Raw genomic sequence first — 19219 nt, forward strand, 5'->3', positions numbered from 1 at the left:
AGTGAAACAAACTCCAAGGGAGCTTTTCAGATCTTCTGCCGTTATTTATCATGTGACATTTAGCTGGGCCCTGATGGCAGCAGCTCTCCACTTTAATTAAAGGTTCAACCTCTTCACTGGATGACAAATTGACTGGTTTGCGCCTTGGAAAAGTAGTGGAACATGTCTAGTCCCTGCTCCTCACTAACGGTGGGCTACCATCAAGAGAGAGGGAGGTGGAGCTGGCATTTTAGTCAAGTCATCACCGAGTAAGGTTCCTGACCAAGGTCAGGGAATGAGCTGCATTATCTACTGCATGCCCTCTTGAAATAAATAAAACAACATTTTGTTCTTTTTCTCTTCTGTTTAGACTTATTTTGCTGAATAAATGGCAAGTAAAATAGACATTTATTTTTCTCTTTTTGTTTGTCCTTTGTATCTGTTTTTAAACTACACATTATTTCATCCTTGTGTCGTTCTTTTGTTAAGTTTCTTGTGACCTTCTGTTTGTGCAGATGCAAGATCTGCAACTCGGTCGGTAGCAGCAAATGGCTAATGGTCCATCCCCCGGTTATTTTACGGCAGGATGGAGAATATGTCCACTTTGCATGGTTCCCTTCTTCCATTTTTCAAACTTCGCCTGAGTTGGGGGTGACACAGCTTGAAACGGGTTTCAGGAGAAGCAGCCACACAAATGGAAGAGTAGGCCCAGATGATACAATCACTTTGTTCAGCATGAACACTTCTGCAAACATGTTGAGGGGGGGTTCTGCGGGGCAGGCGCCAAGGCTTCTGTGTAAGATGAGATGGTGTAAACAGGCAGATTGGCTCTCTTCTCTATGTTAGCTCCTTGAGATTTCATGCTGGCTGGATTTATAGAGAGTCACAGTGCATTGGAATGTGCCTTTGGCTCCTCTGGGGCCACTATCAGACAGAGTACAGAGCTGTGAACCTCAGATGATAAACCAAATATAAATCTATGAAAAAAAATGGAATATATTTTATGATCTTAAAAATAGAAGCGTGACGTTTTATAGTGGTTTTCACGTGGGAGTCATCCTCCCTCCTCGGTATTCATGTGCATTATGTCTCTTTTATCACAATGCAGATTTTATTGTTATGCTTTTTCATACTAATGTTTCAAAGCCACTTTTGGTTGTTGTCAAACCATTTATCTATTCTTATTCTTTATTTATGTTTTAGTTTCATAGTTAATTGTGAAGCATTTTAAGCTGCATCTGAATGACAGATACTTGTCAAAATTTGTATTATTACCATCTGGGTCATTTGGGTGCCATGATTAACAAGAAAACAAAGCTTTAAGGGAACAATTCACATTCAGACAATGTTATTGATCCCAGCAAGGGCAATTCATTTGCAACATACCCAGTCTGCATGCATAACTTCAAAAGTTATTATAGCTAGTTATATGTCAGGGGAAACTAATCAACGTACATGGGTCAGTAGGAGGGAGTAACAAGCAGCAGCAAATAAAATACATTTCTTATCCAGGGCAGAAAATGGAGTACAATGACCTGCATATGTTTTCAAAGTGAAAAACTAAAATATAATATAAATTGATAAATTACATGTACAGTCATCATATCTATTATAGATTCCACACTGTGCTGCTTTTCAGAAAATATATGAAAGTCTCGCATGTCCAAACGTGTGTCTTTCAGTGTTTTAGTTCAAAAAACTGCAGAGATGGTTAATTTCACCTCAACCGGCTATATGGTGGTTCCAGACTGTCTTTTTTAGTGTCTGTAGCTTTAAATACAGTTCAGCTGCTGTCCATGTCTCTGTCAACAAGAAAACTCTCCCTGCATTATGACTGACAGCTTGGAGTGAAAAAAGATCTGAAATCAACTATGAATAAGTGTGTGAGACCAAGACTTTCTGTCGCTTCAAACTTTTTCTCTCAGTGATAATTTTACACGGAAAATTTAGCTGAATTCACTGCACAGCTGTTGTTATTAAGTCCTGTGTACGGTGAGTTTGTCAGATGACATCTCGGTTATAAAAACAGTAGTTTAGCAGCACAGACCCACAGCTTGAAAATGGCTTTTTTAGACTTGTTCCATTCTGACTACAGAAACAGAAATTTCTATAAACGAGAACTGCTTGATTGGGAATTCATTTGTATTAAAATGCAGTAAATTTGTACACAGAGGACAGGAGAGAAGCAACAGATGTAACCTCTGGCTGAGTTTAGGTTTCACTAAAGCACAAGCATGAGCACATGTGAAAACATAGCAACACAGCAATATGAACATACATTAACTAGTGCTAACAAAAATGCAATCACATTTGGTTTGCAAACACTTTAAACAAATAAAGTGCTTTTTAACAGCACTTTTCCCTTTAAACAGTAGCAGTTAAAATATTTCTTGGAAATCTCAACCTAAACATTAATGTAATCAAATCAAATCAAACTAAAGCTGTTTGCCATGACAAGGGCATTAATGTTTTATCTGGTTTGTTTTAGAAAAAACAAGTTACCCTCAGAGTCCAGAGCCACGATCATAACAGTATAACTGGAACCCTCCCAGCAACAGCAAGTTAACATTTCTGCATCTATATTCTAATTTTTTCTCTGAACAGGTACCAGCAGAAAGATTTTTCTTTGTATTCAAGAGCCCATATATTGTCCATTTACAGGCTTATAATTTTTTGGGTTTAGTAGAATATGTTTACATCAAAAAACACTGTTCTTCTCATGCTGTGCATTGTTGCAGCACCTCTTCTTACCCTTTGTCTGAAATACTCGGTTTTAACTTCTGTCTCTAAAACACACTAAAGGATATGGAAGACTTCAGAAGCAGAATGTCTTATGAACAGAAAGTCTGATACGGAGAGTAGCAATGCATTAAATATCTAGTGGTGGAGTTTGATATGAGAAAGTCAGTTACTAGTTAATCACAAGGTAAATATATTAAATGCAGACAGATGAGTGAATGTCATGGCTGTTTTTTTATGTGAATTTGGGAGGGGAAAATGTTCATATTTTAAACAGTATCAACTCCAGAACAAAGTTATGTGGGGGTGTGACAACATATATAAATCCCACAATATTGATAGTTTTCAGCTAGTCTTGCATCTGCGCTTCATCAGTTTACTGTGGGTAAAACAAAAGCACTCTGGTTATTTCTTTAAACCAATCACTATTGTATTGTGTGGAGCTAAGTGAAGGATGTATCAACTGTGTCCCTGCAAAACATTGGTGGTAGGAATTGTTTTGGTGGAATATTTGCACACAGGAAGGCAAACGCAGTTATTGATATGGATAAATCACAAAAACTAGTAGTGCTGCTTGGATGCACAGTCCAAATTCTTGGCAGAACTTTAAATTTTCAGCATGGTAGGTTCCCATAGTGAGGAGGATTTTGAAAACGGTAACACGTAGATAGCAGAAATGGAGGAGAAAGCCCTGTGAAATGTGCAGGCAATGGCTAGCTTATACCTGGAGCCTACCTCCATTGAGTCAGACTAGTTTGCAGCAGATACACGAGTGCAGTGCAGAGTGACTTTACACAACAGACAAGAACAAAGCAACTAACAATGCAAATTCCTTCCTAAACAAAAAGTATATACAACACAATAAAACCAGTACAGTACAACAATCACAGTGTGCTCCTATATTTTAATACTGCATTGTTGCTGCGATTTTTCACATTTATCGTGTTTTCTAACTGCATTTGTCCAGGGGTTATGCTTGTTGAAATGTGCATGCACGAAAAAAACACCTTCAGATTAGTTGCTGCGTTGCTCTTTAATGACAAAACAAGAGGAGTTTTGATTAGAGGGTTGTAAAAAATGTTCTTCTGAGCGAGTAACATCGATATCTAAAACCGCAGCAGAAGCAGGTTGTCCCTCAGCACAGCAGAGTGAACTAGGAATGATCGAGGGTCCGCGGCTCCCTAATGACAGTCCACAGCAGAAGGGACAGTTGTCTCAGCTATAAGCCCTACTTCCTTGACAGCCCCTGGGATCCCTTTGTCCTGTTGTAAACTATTCTGAAGGAAGGACATTTAATTGCCCGGCACACACTAATGAGTTTGCAAACTAATTAAAGGGGGTATATTACGCCCTGTGGAGGCCCACATCACTAAGAAAGCCAGGGACATCTTTAATGAGGAGCCTTGATAACCCTTCAAAGGAGGGATGTGTAGTGTCTGTAATGATGCCCAGGGTAAAGCCGAGCTCAGCCAGGGAGAAGTGTGTGCGTGTGTGTGTGTTGGTGTTGGTGTGTGTCCCTCACCTCGGGTGTGTGGAGACTTGCAAGCAGATGCCAAGTGTTTTCAGTCCATCGCCCACAGCTACCTACCTACATGTCCTAATCAAAGAGTTTCACTCTTCTTCCAATAGGTTCAAAGAGACCAGCTCCACCTCTTCTCTCAGTGGGTGGTACACAGAGATTTCTTGGTTGTTTCATTTTCCTGTATTGTATTATTCACTTCAGAATAATCAGGCTTAATAAGTAATCACAGGAAACATTTTAGAAGCATTTTTATGCAATTCAAATTACCTATATCATACATACGAATGACAACACACGCAGACGAAAAATTCTTGCTGGCTGAGTAAGAAAGGCGGAGGCATGAGATGGACAGATGGACTGAATATGCCTTCAGAATCGATGAAGGTCATGATTAGTTCTCATTTTGGAATTCATTAAATCACCCGGGGCGCTTTATGTTTTCAAACAAATTAAACTCTGTGACTGTTGCTGAGGTTCAGCCGTTGCTCTCCGTCATGTCTGCTTGAGCTCCTGCTGTGGCTCGATGTAGCCGGCAGCCCTTTTCTTTGCAAAGTCAGTCCCCCCTCCAGTAAACAAGTGCATTTTTTTCTTTCTTTTTTTGTGTGTGTGGTCACAATATTTTCCTCCTAGACAGTGACGGCTGTTATTTTGCCCGTGGCTCCTGTCAAAACTAACATGGCTTAATTGACTGCGAGCGAATGAGCTCCTGGATTGATCCTGTCAGGCTCCTCAGGAAGTGATGCTGCTCCATCTGTGAGGCGCAACTCCAGCGACAGCAGCAATCTGTTGCTTGGGAATGAGCCAAGGCTTTAAAAAAAACAGTCAAAATTACAGAAAGTACCTCAGGCGCTGTGTATATTCTGATCAGCTGTCAGTGATGACACACTCTGATGAACACGCACATGCGCACGGAAATAAAGGGGCAGAAAAACTAGACAGAAAGACAGACATCCACATATACACAATGTAATTTTTGCATCATGGTTAGCAATGTCACATTCAAGGGGGGCTGTGTCTCTCCCTGAAGGTATGGCACAAAATCAGAATGGTCTTGTCTGGCTTGTTAGACATTTGATGTCAGGCGAGGCTGTCCTCGGGGTATATCCAAAACGCAGCCTGTCATCTCTTCCTGCACCGCTGTCATTTGTCCAAAAAATTGTGGCATATACTGTCATCTTAGGTTTTTACCTGTAACTCAGCTCAGCCAGGCCCAGTCGTGACCCCTCAGCCTTTCACCTCTTCCTCTCTTCTTCCTCCATCCTCGCCTTTCGTCTTCCACAGTCTGTCTTTTCATTTGGAGATACTGTATTTCCTCGGCGAAAGTGTGCGATGCAGCAGCGCCTTCTGGCACGATTAAATATTTAGACGGCTGTCTATGTAGATGGCGGCTCGGAGACGCGCAGGAATAATCTTGGAGACAGCTGCTATAGCACATCTGGGTGTCACTGATAGCAGAGGAAGGTGTGCGGCTGGTGTTGCTATGGTGGGGTGGGGACTTAAGAGACACAGCTGTCAATCAGCTGGGTGGCACAGGCGCTGAGGCCTCATAGTGTCCCTCTATGGTGGGCTGGCTCACACAGACTGACGCCTGACAGACTGAGGCTGCCATTGATGTCTGAGCTGAATGCACTTTTTGGTGAAGACGGCCGCATGCTAATGCTGCCACTAGCCACACACAACATCCCTTAAAAATATATCAGTTCAGCCCAGTCTAATCCAGTTAATCTCATGCTAACACCATGCTGCAATGATAAGTTGAAAATAAACCCAGCAGTTAACAACTTTCCTCTGTCAGCGATACTTCCTATAGGAGACATTTTGGGTTTTTAAATAACGCTGATCCTTGTTTGGGTTTGCTGGTAACAGGGGGTGGCTGTAGGTGCAGTGTGTCAGAACATTTGAAGAAGATTGAGTGTGAAAAGCCGCCCACTTCTTCCCCCTGCACTCTTCATCCGCCAGCAGCTTCAACTTGAAGGCTGCACAGTGGTGCTATGAGGCCGGCTGGCCTGAAAATCACTTTGTGTTCCTCTCCCAGGCACATGCGATATGGATGCGTCTCCGCTCGGCTCAGGCCCTCCCGACACCGTGATTAATGGCACTCGCTTCTCTCCCCATCTCATTCTGTTACTGTCAGAGTTAAGTGGGCCGAAGACAATAATAAACAGTCAGTCTTCTGTGAACCCCCTAACACGATCATTCCACCCCACCCGATTCCCCCTTTCCAATGAGAAAAAGAGGAAGAGAGATGGAGTGAGAGATAGAGGAAGTGTGTGCGTGTGTTTTTTTTCTTATGTGTGTGTGTACATGTGCTGCACAAGACAGACAAATGCAGAGTTAAAGACACAGAAACAGGGCTCGGTAATGGAAGTAGAAGCTGGGAGACGTATCAGTGAATCAGATTGGGCCTCATGAGGAAGTGAAGTTTACAAAGGACAACTGCAGTATGTGTGCAGGATTTAATGACAAATTGCACTTATACTGTACACATTTTATGCTTTAACTGCTTTCATTTACAAATGTCTGCTTTACAGTTTTACCATTTTTGATATGTATTTCCCTCTGTTCCTTCAGTCTCCACATTTTATGAAAATAAATTAGCAGAATCAGGAATATAATTGCGCGGTGATGCTGTTTATAATGATTGATGTAAAAATTTTGCACTTTCATTACCTCAGAACAGTATTGCTACTCCGATGACAGTGAATAAAGACTTGATTTCACTGTGATCATTTAACAATTCAAGCAAGTGTCTTATAGATTTTTATATTGTTTGGAAATAAATTGAAGCCAGTGAGTGCCCAGAGCATTAGAAAACCTCTCTAGGATAATCCACTCAGTATCAATACAGCTTTTCAGGGAGTCCTGGGTATGCTGATATTTTATCAGATGCACTGGCAAAAAGGCAAAAATTCTGAAGAACAAGACAGCAGTACATATCAGGCAATACAGGTTCACGTAGAGTGTATGTTACTTAATTTAAACCCAGGTATGAATCTCAGGATGAGACATTACTGCGACACAAGATTATGTTTCTTTATTCAGACATTCTCTATTAATTGCTGGATTTTTTTTTTCTTAGTCAGTGAAAACCTTTGACTTAAAGCCGAGGTTTCTAAACTTTTCAGACCCCAAATAATTAAACAAGAGACTGTGACTTGTGCATTCCTGGACATGGCTAAAGCATGGAAATGTGGCATTTAGCTGTGTACAGATAGACTTGTGCAAACCACAGTCAATTATCCAAATGCAAGTGTAATGGCAACACAAAAGAACGCAGTCTAATAACCAAAGTAATTGTTTATAGTAATTTAACATAGGTTAGTAATGGAGTTTCCATGTGCGAACTACAGTGCAGACAGTACCTAATGTATGTAGGAGCAGCAGACTCTTTTTTTTTTTTTTTTTAAAGCTTTTAGAACAATTACTGCAAAAACATACAATTCTTCATCATTTTAAAATTTTATTTCCTTCCTGGAAATGATCTCACAACCCAATAAGAAGATGCTGGCTAACCAATACATTTTCCAGAAAGCTTATGATAATCTGAAATAATGATGAACTGAGAGAAAAGGTAGAAATTGATAAAGCTGCAGCCAAAAGACACTGTGTCTCTGACCAGCTGTTTTAGTCACTAGTAAGCTTGTCTCTTCCTGCAACTCCAGCCCCCCCCCACCCTTCAGTCTGCCATATCCTCTTCAGTCGAGCACTCCCTCCTCCTCTCTGTCTCTACAAGACGCTGACCAAACCCCCTCACAAGCAGCCCAGTGCTCATACGGCGGCAGCGCTGCCCAATCCTCCAAGGGTTTTTGTACACAAGCAGGAATAAAGGATCCAAGTTTGAGTTCCAGTCACTGACCTTGGTTTCAGGGCCTCAAAAGCCTCCACTGAGGCTGTGAGACCCTTCACCACCGCTGCCATCACATCTTTCCCTTCCTCCACCTCTTTCTCCTCGTCTTTTTCCCTCTCTCATTACTGGGGATGACTTGCCTCACAGCCCTGGGCTCAGTGACCGAGAAATCCTCTGGCCCTCACCGTCCCCATCCTCCTTGCTGCTGGTAGATTGTCTTTGTGTCTACCGGAGTGGCCTCGGAGAAATGAAGTGCCATGATCTCATCACGCCGAACCCATTGTTTTCACTCTCATGCACACTGTGTAATAGCCATGGAGATAAGGGGATGATTCAGGCCTTTCACGGAAGGAAATGTGAAAAGCCTGCCTGTGAAAAAGTGAAATTACTGTTTTGATGGCTTTTGATGGCGGGGGGCATAATTGCTGGATGGAAGGAAGGATGGAGGGTGAAATACACATAGGAGATTAGTATTTCTAATACTGGAGACGATTGGTAGGAGGCCTGCAGAAGGTTATGCACGCAGTGGGTAGTTCTAATGAAGCTGCCATGTATGTAGAAGAGCAGATTGACTAAAATAACTCATTGTTCTTCTTTCCGTGACAACCTTTGCCCCTCTGGATTGAAACTACATTCTTGATAGCAGCACTGATTGTGATATTGTTCGATGCTCATTGCCATAGTAACGGTGATTAATTTCACATTGTTCATGCACAAACTAGTTGCCGGAGCCTTCAGGAATGGGAAACGAGCTCGAGTATTTTTGGCAACTGGCACAAGGCTCATCAGCACATGCAGACTACATGGGTCGGAGGATTACAGCTTGTAGTAATGACAGGGGCAAAGCGTAAATAGTATAAATACTCCATGGGATTATAATTAGCCTTACTCTGCGCATTTAGACACACTCAAGTGGAACTAAAACCTTATTGACTTCTGGAGACAACTTCATATTAATTGGATGCCTCTTCTTTCTCGCTGTCTACTTCTTTTGGTTTTGTTTTTCGAGCTACTGACAAAACGCGCTGTAGTGGAATAACAGAGAGCATGGCGGATTAGCATTAGCCACAGCACCAGCTTGAACGCAAGAAAACGCCACCTTCCTCGCTTTCACCGGGACCGACAACAGTGACAACAGTGGCATCAGAGGGGGAGAGGGATGAGAATCAAAAGGGAGTCTGGGCAGCTTTGAAGCAGTCTATGAAGAGGAACTCAAAAGCGCAAAAAAAAAAGAAGGGGGTATCGATGTGAGAAGGGAGTCTGATAAGATAAGGCACATGTTGGTGCAGCTGCATGCTCCTGGTGTAGAGACGACGACACGGAGGCGAGGAGGACGGGCTTTCCTGGTGATGCTGGGGCCTGGACACGATGGGAATTAATGTGAATCATGTCCGCCACTGCCGCCACCTCCTCCAACACGCATAAACACACATTCTATTTCATCTTCCATCTCAGCATTCAGCATATGTCCTCCTCCCTCTTTTGTCTCCCGCTCTCCCTCCCTCATTTTATCTGTGCACCAGCCACAATTTATCCCTTATTTTCCATCCAGAAGTCGGGGGAAAGTTGTAAAGCTAATTAAGGAGCGTGGATGCGGCAGCTCGACAGATGTGCATTGAGATGGGTGCTATTGAGTAGCGGGGATAATGGTGTGTGGACCTGGTGGGCAGTGGGGTTGTGTTGGAGGGAGCTCCTACCTGGGCGTGCATGTTAATCAGCGCGCCTGTCTGTTGAGAGCCAGGGAATTAAGGGGGAAGGGAAGCGTGTCGCCAGTCTCCAGTGAAGAGACAAGGCAGGCAAGCTGATTAAGAGCACAAATTTGCCAGTTTGGTCAGACAGAGAGATATGTGTACGGAGGAGGAAAAGGGCAAGAAAAGTGTATATTGATTAACAGTGCTGGTGGTGGTGGTGGAATTCAGGGGGGGAAAAAAAGTTGGAAAAACCTACCTACCTACCGTTGTCAAACTAAATATTTCACAGTCCTGGAAGGCATCACAACACTTCAAAGGGGCAAAAATTACCAAATGACCACATATCTGCAGGGAGGCTGTGATAGTCATTTATAAATGTTAATAACTTAATGATTTCTCGGCCCGGCGCTGAGATTTCTGCCTGTGAAAACCCACGCCGACTGCACTCCGAACAAAAACTGGCACCCTGATGAATTTCATGACATTCACAGTCTCCTTCATGTCCACATGCATTTTCAACTGCTCAACAATGGAGGACAGAGCTCCAGTATGAGCAAGCAACATTCCAATGATGAAAGCTTTTTTGGGGGTTTCAAGCAAAAGCACAACTTGAAAAAGAAGTTCCAGTCTTGCGGTATATTTTACATCAAAAGGCTGGAATCTTTTGGTTGTCCTGAAAGATGAAAACTGAGATAACATTAAAATTGTTAGACATTTTCTCACAAAAACTTACTGACTGGGCCATTAATTAGTCAATGCCAGTCATCAATAATCTCTGATTTGCAATGCATGGCAATGTACAAGGCAAAATAAGAAGTACTCGAGCCCACATTTGTGTTAAATTTTCATTGGCTGGGTTTGAAAGAATGGAAATATTTCATAATGAAGGATGTCAAATTTAGGGTGTGCAGGCATTAGATGCACACAAAAATAAATGCATTTATACACAGATAAAAGTAAATGAATAATATCATCTTGATAATGTAAGTACAACATTTAGTTAAAAGACCGATATTAAAGAAACTTTTGAACTTAGTGAATGAAAGGTGCATGGAGATTGACCATGCTGTTGGTTTGTGGTTGTTGCGTATGAATGGGTGTCACCAGATGAGGGCCTCATACCGGCCTCTGCACACGCACCAACGTCCAGTTTGTGTATTTTAATCGGTCAACAGCCATTCATTCTGCTGTAGTGAGAGAGAGAAAAATAAAAACACACTTTGGCTTGTCTGTATTTCTTTAAACCAATCACTGTCGTCGTTGGCGGGGCTAAGCAAAGGATGCAGCTTCGGTGTTCACTCAAAATAGTGACAGGTGGAGTTGTTGTGGTGGAACATTCGCATGCAGGGAGACAAGCACTGTCATTAAAATGAATAATTCACACACACACAAAAAATGAGCAGGGCTTAAAGCAGGTTCTGTTAGTTGCACGATCCAAATCCCCTGCAAAACTTGGAGTTTTCAGTGTGGTAGGTCGCTAGGCCAGAGGTGGTGGCTGTTGTTTCCCGTTGTGAAGAAACCAATTACATGCAGATTGTGGAAGGGGAGGACAAAGGTGTCTGAAATGAAATAACAGAAGCAAATATTAGCTGCTTAAAAGTTCACTAAAATATTATTCAGCCATTGTTACAAAAACAGACACAGAAATAAACTGCACACATGGTTGTATGCAAATTAGCAGCAGGACATACAAGACAACTGAAAAAGAAAAAAAAAAAACGTGTGTGCACTATACAAATTTATAATTTTACACAAAGGTACATTTTTTCATTACCACAATGAATAAATTTAACTATCAAGCACAGACAGTCGGTAAATCCAAAAAATGATCCAAAGATAAAACTGCAGGGAAATTACGGGTGTATGTCATATATAGAAGATTCACAACTTTGCAAGGGTTATTTGATTGCTTAAGGATTGATGCTGTTTTATCTGGGCCTTAGCTGTCATGACAATACTCCACGCTCTCATTAGATCTGAAGACGAACTGTAGGCTGATGCTTAAATTAAAGAAGAATGGTGATTCGGTTTAGTGACAGCTTGTGAGTAACACAAAAGTTTTTCACGTATGAGTGGATAATAATTCACTCCTATAGATAGATGTGAAGCTTTATGCTTTCTTGCCCAAGATATCTGCAAGTTTTTAATTAGAATTATCTCGCTTTTCACCAGCACAGCCTGATCTAATTTATCCTTAATTGTTGTTATTTACACAGTAAAGGTTTACGGGTATTTATCGACATTTCCTTTCCCAGATCTCGGTGCCTGCTGTCGATAATGAGGGGGGAAATTATTTTCAACACTCAGACATTATCTGTGTGTTCAAGTAGTCTTCCTTTTAATATGGTAATGCAGCTGATATAATCAGCTAGTAATTGTAAAACACTTCAAGTACAACACATTTGGTGGCACTGTCTCCTGAATGAAGAAATCCCAGGCAGCCGGCAGCACGGAGCTGCGGTTGGATGTGCCGACGATCTGTTTATGTTCTCGGGAGACGCTGTGGAGGGAGCACCCGCCATTCGATCCCACATGGCACAAATCCAAATCACACACAGACTCCTATAGAAATGTGTAGGCTGGCATGAAAGCCGCAACGCTGTATTAGTGACGCTACCACCGCAACCACTTCCCGCTTTACTTTCTTACTTCTTAAAAATCCACCTGTGATTACTTTGATCCTCTCATGCAGTTGGTTTGTAACTGTATACTATTAATGTCACAATATCTTAAATTAGTCTTTTTATTGCGTCTTAACCAGAATGATGAAAGAAGTGTTCTCCCCATGTCCTCCAGGGATGCTAGAGTTTTTTTGCGGGAGAGGATGGGATCCTGACTTTGTTTTTCTCCTTCAGCTGTTATTTCCCTGAAGAGAAGAGCCAAGTGAAGGGAGCTATGAGTGATCGACTCTGCCTTTATTCTCCAAGTTTTCCGGGGATTTGAAGTTATTGAAAGTCTGGGGATGGGTGACAGCTCGGAGATGTCTGTGTGATGCCTATCAGGCATGCGCCGGCCATATCTTGTTGCGTGTTTGTGTGCGCACGCACGCACGCGTCTAGCCTGCGAGACAGAGGGCACGGGCTCCATGTTCTCTAATACATGTTATTCTTGCGGCCAATCATTTCTGCTCACACATGACATCTCTCCCAGATTGATTTCATTCAGCTGTAGAGGGCGGCAAGATCAAACAAATGTTGTTTGAAATAGCGGCGACAGTGCGGGGAGGAGGATGAGGAGGAGTGTAGGGGGGTCAGAGGTGGGAGGTTGCTTGCTTGAAAGATGAAGTGAGGGATGGAAATGGAGAGAAAGGGAATCAGTCATCCAGTCAGCACCGTGCCATGTGGTGACATGGTATAGCCGTGGAAGGTGTTACTCTATAAACCAACAATCCTTTCAACAACTGCTCCTTTTCACAGCGAGGTGGGTTTTTTTTTTTTTTTCTGTAGAGATGGTGGCAGGGAGGAGGGGGTGGGGAGGGGAGGTTAGGGGGGTTGGGTGGGTGATGGAGGTGGGGGGAGCGGCCCTATTCCTTCACGATGCCTCTGAGTACCCATGCAAGGAATAATGGATGCGTAATATGGAACGACAGCTTGCAGAGTACTATCATTAATGTTGTAATTCACTTTTAGTGTTTCTACTATTGCGCTGCAACAGGAGGCACAGATGTCACCTGAATCTGCTCCTTCTAGCAGCCAGAGCGCACCCGGTTTTCACCAGCTGTCTTGGAACGCACCCTGCCAGCCCCCCCTGTGTGGCCAAATGTGGGCACGAGTGTGTTCATGAGTGTGTGTGTGTGTGTGTGTGTGTGTGATACATGTGGCCTTGTTTTGTCTTTTGAATACAAGTTAGGGTCGTTGGACAAAGGACGTTTAGTTGTATCTTAGTTAAATTTTTGTGCATTTAACATTTACACAGTTGGACTTTGGGTTCAAGGATGATTATTTGCTCCTGTATGTTGTGTTGAGTTTTCCTTTTTCTCATTTCTTTCACTAATCTGAGGTTATAAGGATGCATACAATAAGCTTTCTCTTCTCTTTTAGCCCTTCTGTGTCCTCCAGTTAAGCTAATTATCACAGTGCATGCGAGGACGCACAGCAGTACATAAATAACAACAGGCTATAAACTTTTTTTTTTTTTTTTTTACATAACAATGAAAGAAAGTTCTGTTTATCGTTTCATAATAATGTGCATTATGCACCACTCTGTGCTCCTGTCAGTGTCAGTCAGCCTAAGCCAAGCTGCAAACTGAAGCAATGCTGCACTACCAGTTATACTTGTGGAATACCAATACTGGGCTGAATGGTGAAAGTGCACACCACATAAATGCAATGTCCACAGTTTGATTTCTGGCTGAGGGGACCTTTGTCGCATGTCTCTCTGTCCCTCTCTTCAACTGTCAACTGGCAAAAGTGTCCCAAAATAATTCAAATTTAAACTGCGTTTGAGGAAACATTTGAGAACCCCTGGAGTGACTGCAAACTCACATCGAAGTGTATTTTCTACCAGAATAGCTACTTGTATATGTGCAATTTTTTACTTATTTATGTTTTGTTTTGTATTTTTATTCACCAGCACTAATCACTGTTTGTGTGCTCATGTTTTGCTATTGTTCTTTCCACATTCCTCATTCCTAAGCTACCTCGATATGCGTTCATAAGCCCATCAGTCAAAATATTTTGTCCCGTTCCTTCAAAGCGCATCCTTTTTCTTTTCTGAGGCAAAATGCAAAACAATAAGTAAATAATGATAGGGATTTCATGGATACCCAGGCTCTAATTGAAACAGGTGTGATTAGCATATTGTTTGTGTTTCATGCTGCACCGTAGGCCTATTTGTGTTATGTGGGGACCTTTATGGAAATGAGCGCTTTGAAAAAAAAATCAACAGAAATGTAACCTATTTCTTTAAAAGGGGCACAAATTTACTGTGAAGATCATCCTGGCAAAACCACAGAGGGAAATGTCAGAAAGGGGGAAAAAAAAGGTTCAAAGAGAAAATAGCTGACTGACTCTGTAAGTGAAGCTTAGCTCAAAATGAAAAATGTTCATTATATGCCCGTCAAGGTGAAAGGAAGCCATCTCCTCGCCGCTGCAGTTAAAATGTCGACCTCTCGTTCTCCGAGGGCGAAAAGAGGAGAAATGTAAAAAGAGGAGAAAATGCTGCTCTATGTGTGTGTGCATTTGTGTGTGCGTGTCTACATGTTTTGCATGTGTGTGTGTGAGTGACTGATCCGAGCTTCATTCCAGACAAGGGCAGCGATGTTAATGGTGCTGCTCAGTAAAATGACCCTTACATCCATTTCTTCATACATTTTACAGTGCTTCAGAAGTCCTCATATTTTCCCCTTGTCAGCAGTGTTTGTGTATCGTTGTCGTGTTTTGTGCGTGACCTCTACAACAAGCGCAGCGCCCTCTCGGACCTCTGCTTGTCTCTTTATATGTACCTGCTCATGTTAAGACTGTTAAATTGCACTCAGGATGCATTTTATTCGGCTGTGAAGCAGATTGTTATGGCCGACCTCTGCAGATCACAGATGCTGTCCCCGGTGCCTCATTACTGACAATTTATATAATCTAATGTTACTTGAATCACTCGCTGTGTTGGCTTCGCGCTATCACTGTCATGATGTTACAGATCCCTAAAAAATGAAGCAGCAGGTGGGAGCCGAGCGGCTGACCACATTTTTGACAAAAAATAAATAAATAAAAAAATCAGAAACGACCTTCATGGCCTGACTGCAAATGAGCAGAAACCTCACAGTTTTGATTTGTTAGGTTCTGTGCTCATGCCAAGGCCCATTACAATTTTCATAAGGGTCCGATGCCAGCGTGGCCAATCTCGACTATCTGTTATGGATTATGAGCTAACCTTCCACCTCACCATCTCATTTCTTACAGCAGCGTTGGCTGTGAAAGAACTTTTTAGGAATGTGATCAGCCACATTAAAGTACAACTGCTCGGAACTCGGTGCACATGTTATATCCCATCGATTTCAGCCTCTCTACTGCTGCAAAGTTTCCTACGCTGAAGACGTTTTTTTCCCCCCTCTGCAATGTATTATTTAGTAGAGGAAATTTTGAAATTTTTAATGGATAAGTCTGGTGAATTTCTTGGTTTTCACTTATTGTCAACAAATCCCATGAAAAGACCAAATCCAATAACGAATGTGTGTATTTCTCTGTATTATAGAGCTCCAATGTTGTCCAAAAGTTAAGAACGCATTAGCAAGCCATGATACCATAAACACACAACAGCTGTAGTTCATTTTGACTCAATCCCACAGATACTGTTGTGCTGCAATTCTTACTGAAGCATCACATGCAAATTAATTCACAGCTGAAAATAGTTCCCCTGTTTGAGTAATGTTTGCAGGAACCTACAGTTTTCAGCTATATTAAGAAATTATTAAAGGAATGAAACAAAGGATTTGTCAGCAGTTTTTAAAGATTTACACCTTGAATAGAAACCAGTGGGCTTGTGGCTGGGAGCCGAAGACAGATGCGGAAGTCATGAAGTTTATTTATTACTTCATATTAGTTTATTTATTTGGACAGGTAACCAAAGAAACAAGTGTTTTTACCCAGAGCAGTTCAACTTTTCAGCCATTTCTCTTCTAAGTTTCAGATCATGTTAACCAAAGAGAGAAGAAATGAGAAGAAATTTCAAATATTTACTTTATGGGATTTCATGTGAATTTCAGTTGCATGTATAATTGAGAAATTATGAGCAGCTTTTTTTTTTTTTTTTGCTCCTCCATATTTTTTCTCACTGTGGGTTCATTTTTCACTCTAATCTAAAGTCCTGCACTTCTATAGAAACAGCACTTGGCAAGAAGTAGAGAGGACTCTCTTTATATTGCCATAACTCACACAACGAATACAGCAAAAGCTAAATTTATTTGGTTATTACAAGAAAAAATGGAAAAAGCATTTTAGTGCTCAAAGATGTTACCCTAATTGGAAGAGAAGATGACATTACATACTATAAATATTTTGTTCCACTGATTGTTACAAACTAGGTGTTTTTCACACTACCCTGTACACTCCTCACCGTACTCTGTAGATCTTCTAACAACATGCTGAAAGCTTGACCCTCTGTATAATACTGTTTTTGAGCCATGCTGCATTTATTTTATTGCTTAAATGTGTTTTATTTTGCTCTTAATCACTCCAATTCATTTACGTGTCTCTCCTCTGCTATATGTAAACACAGCCTGCAGTTCAACTAAATAGTCAATGAATTCTCTTATGGATTCTCCGTTGCACTAAGAAGTGTTGAGTTTTGTTTTCTGTAGAATCTTGTGAAAAGTTTTATTTCTTGCAAATCGTTAAATAAGACATGCAGGATAAAGTGACTTTGATGGAATGTTTTGATTTTAAGTTCAGACTGTCAGTTTTCGTGATAAAACCACAGGATCACTTCAAAATCTGCCCATTATTTCTGAGTTTACAGTTTCTAGTTTTGATAAATGATTTCAACCTGAAGGTTTTTAAAATAAAACATACCTTTTAAATTCCTCTGCCAGTTTTAGGGTTCAGAGGGTTAAGAAATAATAGATGACCCAGTGGCTGAATTGTTAAGGCGTATACCACATGGGCTAAAAAGTTCCCCCTTAATTCCCAGTCGGCCGTACTTTTACTGTGTCATTCTCTTACTCTTCTTGTACTTTTTCTCTGACTCCCCTAATCCCCTGTCTGTCTCATTTGTGCACTTTTGTGTCAAATAAAGGCAAAAATGCCCCAAAAAACTTTTACTTACTATCACGTTACGGTCTAACACATTGTCTGTCTGCTCTTTCCATTACAGTAAGTGATCAGTGCAGTGTGGCGTTTACATTGGACTTCACTCTCTGCAGTGGCGACAAGTGATTTCTCCTTTTCCCAACACCTCCGACCTCTGACCTCTCAGGTAGGATGACTCACTTTTACAAGACATACATACCGAAACTGACGGATAATGATATAAATTTTCATGTTGTAGCAGTGAGACTCAGGATAAAAATGGAAAGTAGCTACACACTGGATTAAAGCTTCCTAAACTTTATTGTACTGAAAGAAGGGCAACATTTTGACCTTGTCAGGTCTTTATCAGGGAAACGATTAACATGACAAATTAATATATATATATATATATATATATATATATATATATATATATATATATATATATATATATATATATATATATATATATATATATATATATATATATATATGTAATGTGTGTGTATATATATGTACAGAGAGAGGAACAAAACAGATTTCATCCTGCAGACATTATTGGTAAATTATTAACCAAATATACAAGACAGGGGAGAAAAGAAATAGCAAATAGTTTGTACTTTCAAAAATTACATAAAATATACAATGCATAAAAAAGGGCAATGTTATTTTTGCTCATGGGTATCTGAGCATAAAAAGTGAAGAAGGTCATTTGCTTGGACTGAAATGGCCAGAAATTAAAATTAATAAAACATCTTCTTCAGCATGCTGCTTCAGTAATTTCTCATTATTTAACTCATCTTTTAATTAAAATATGTCTCAGCAGGTCTCTAAATGCTATATGGACTTAAGTTTCAAACCACTAGAGAACAAAGAAGTAACCATTTTTCGTCTTTTGCCATTTTGTGTAATGAGCCACTATTTCTGCATCCCTCTGCAAAATGCTTTTCTCTCGCTGGCTTGTGCAATATTCAGTCAGTTAAAAGACATCTGAACAGACTCATTGATAATCTAGTATGTGTCTGCACTTATGGAGAATATCTCGAAGCATGTCAGACTTGCATCAAAGCCGTTGTTGTAATTTTCTTTTCAAGGGCAACTTGAAAGAGGAGTCAGGAAGTAAGGTAGCATTAGTTTCTTGTTTTCTCCTACAAGGCAGCCGGTTCAAAAGTAACCTTATGCTTTCTGAGGGGAGTGTAGGATGATTCAGCAGGAACCCAACAGCCCATCTGACTGATTCACATTTAAACATAAACAGAAATATGGCTGCTCCAGGGAGCTCCGCGGAGGAATGGAAAGTAGCCCCAAATTTCACAGCAGCAAATCAAACGTCTTTTTATTTAACTCTTCCTCTCTGTTTTCCCTTCTTCTATGGCTCCCTGTAGCATTGTGCACACATAACAGCACCTACTGATTGGGCTTATTTGAAGCACGTACCCTGACAAAAAAATGGAGAAGAGGAGATTTTCCCGTGTCACAAAGGGATTGAATGTGGTTCTCCAGAAGAGGAGGGCCTGAGAGGATTATATGGCTCAGTTGGCGCTGTATTGTGCAGGGAGTGGATACAGCAGGTACCTACCGAATCCCAGCCAAGAGACAGACACAGTGTTGCTAGGGATAATGTTGCCTCCCAGCAATTAAACTCTGGAGGTTTTGGAGTGGTTTAGGAGGAAGCTTGTTAAATTATCCCATCGCTTCTTTCCCCCTTTCTCTCTCTGCC

General features: G+C 41.2%; 1 protein-coding gene across 8 annotated transcripts in view; it reads left to right on the forward strand.

Moving 5' to 3' along the window:
* The window catches only part of LOC111562889 (RNA binding protein fox-1 homolog 3-like), a 530604-nt gene that overhangs the window by 194142 nt on the left and 317243 nt on the right, over positions 1-19219 (forward strand). For all 8 annotated transcript variants that reach the window (XM_023261674.3, XM_023261666.3, XM_023261665.3 and 5 more), the window contains exon 7: positions 17585-17686. The gene's annotated coding sequence lies outside the window, so the exon portion shown is untranslated. The remainder of the gene's footprint in view (positions 1-17584; positions 17687-19219) is intronic.

Source organism: Amphiprion ocellaris, chromosome 19 (assembly GCF_022539595.1).
Source record: "Amphiprion ocellaris isolate individual 3 ecotype Okinawa chromosome 19, ASM2253959v1, whole genome shotgun sequence".
Taxonomy (NCBI): domain Eukaryota; kingdom Metazoa; phylum Chordata; class Actinopteri; family Pomacentridae; genus Amphiprion; species Amphiprion ocellaris.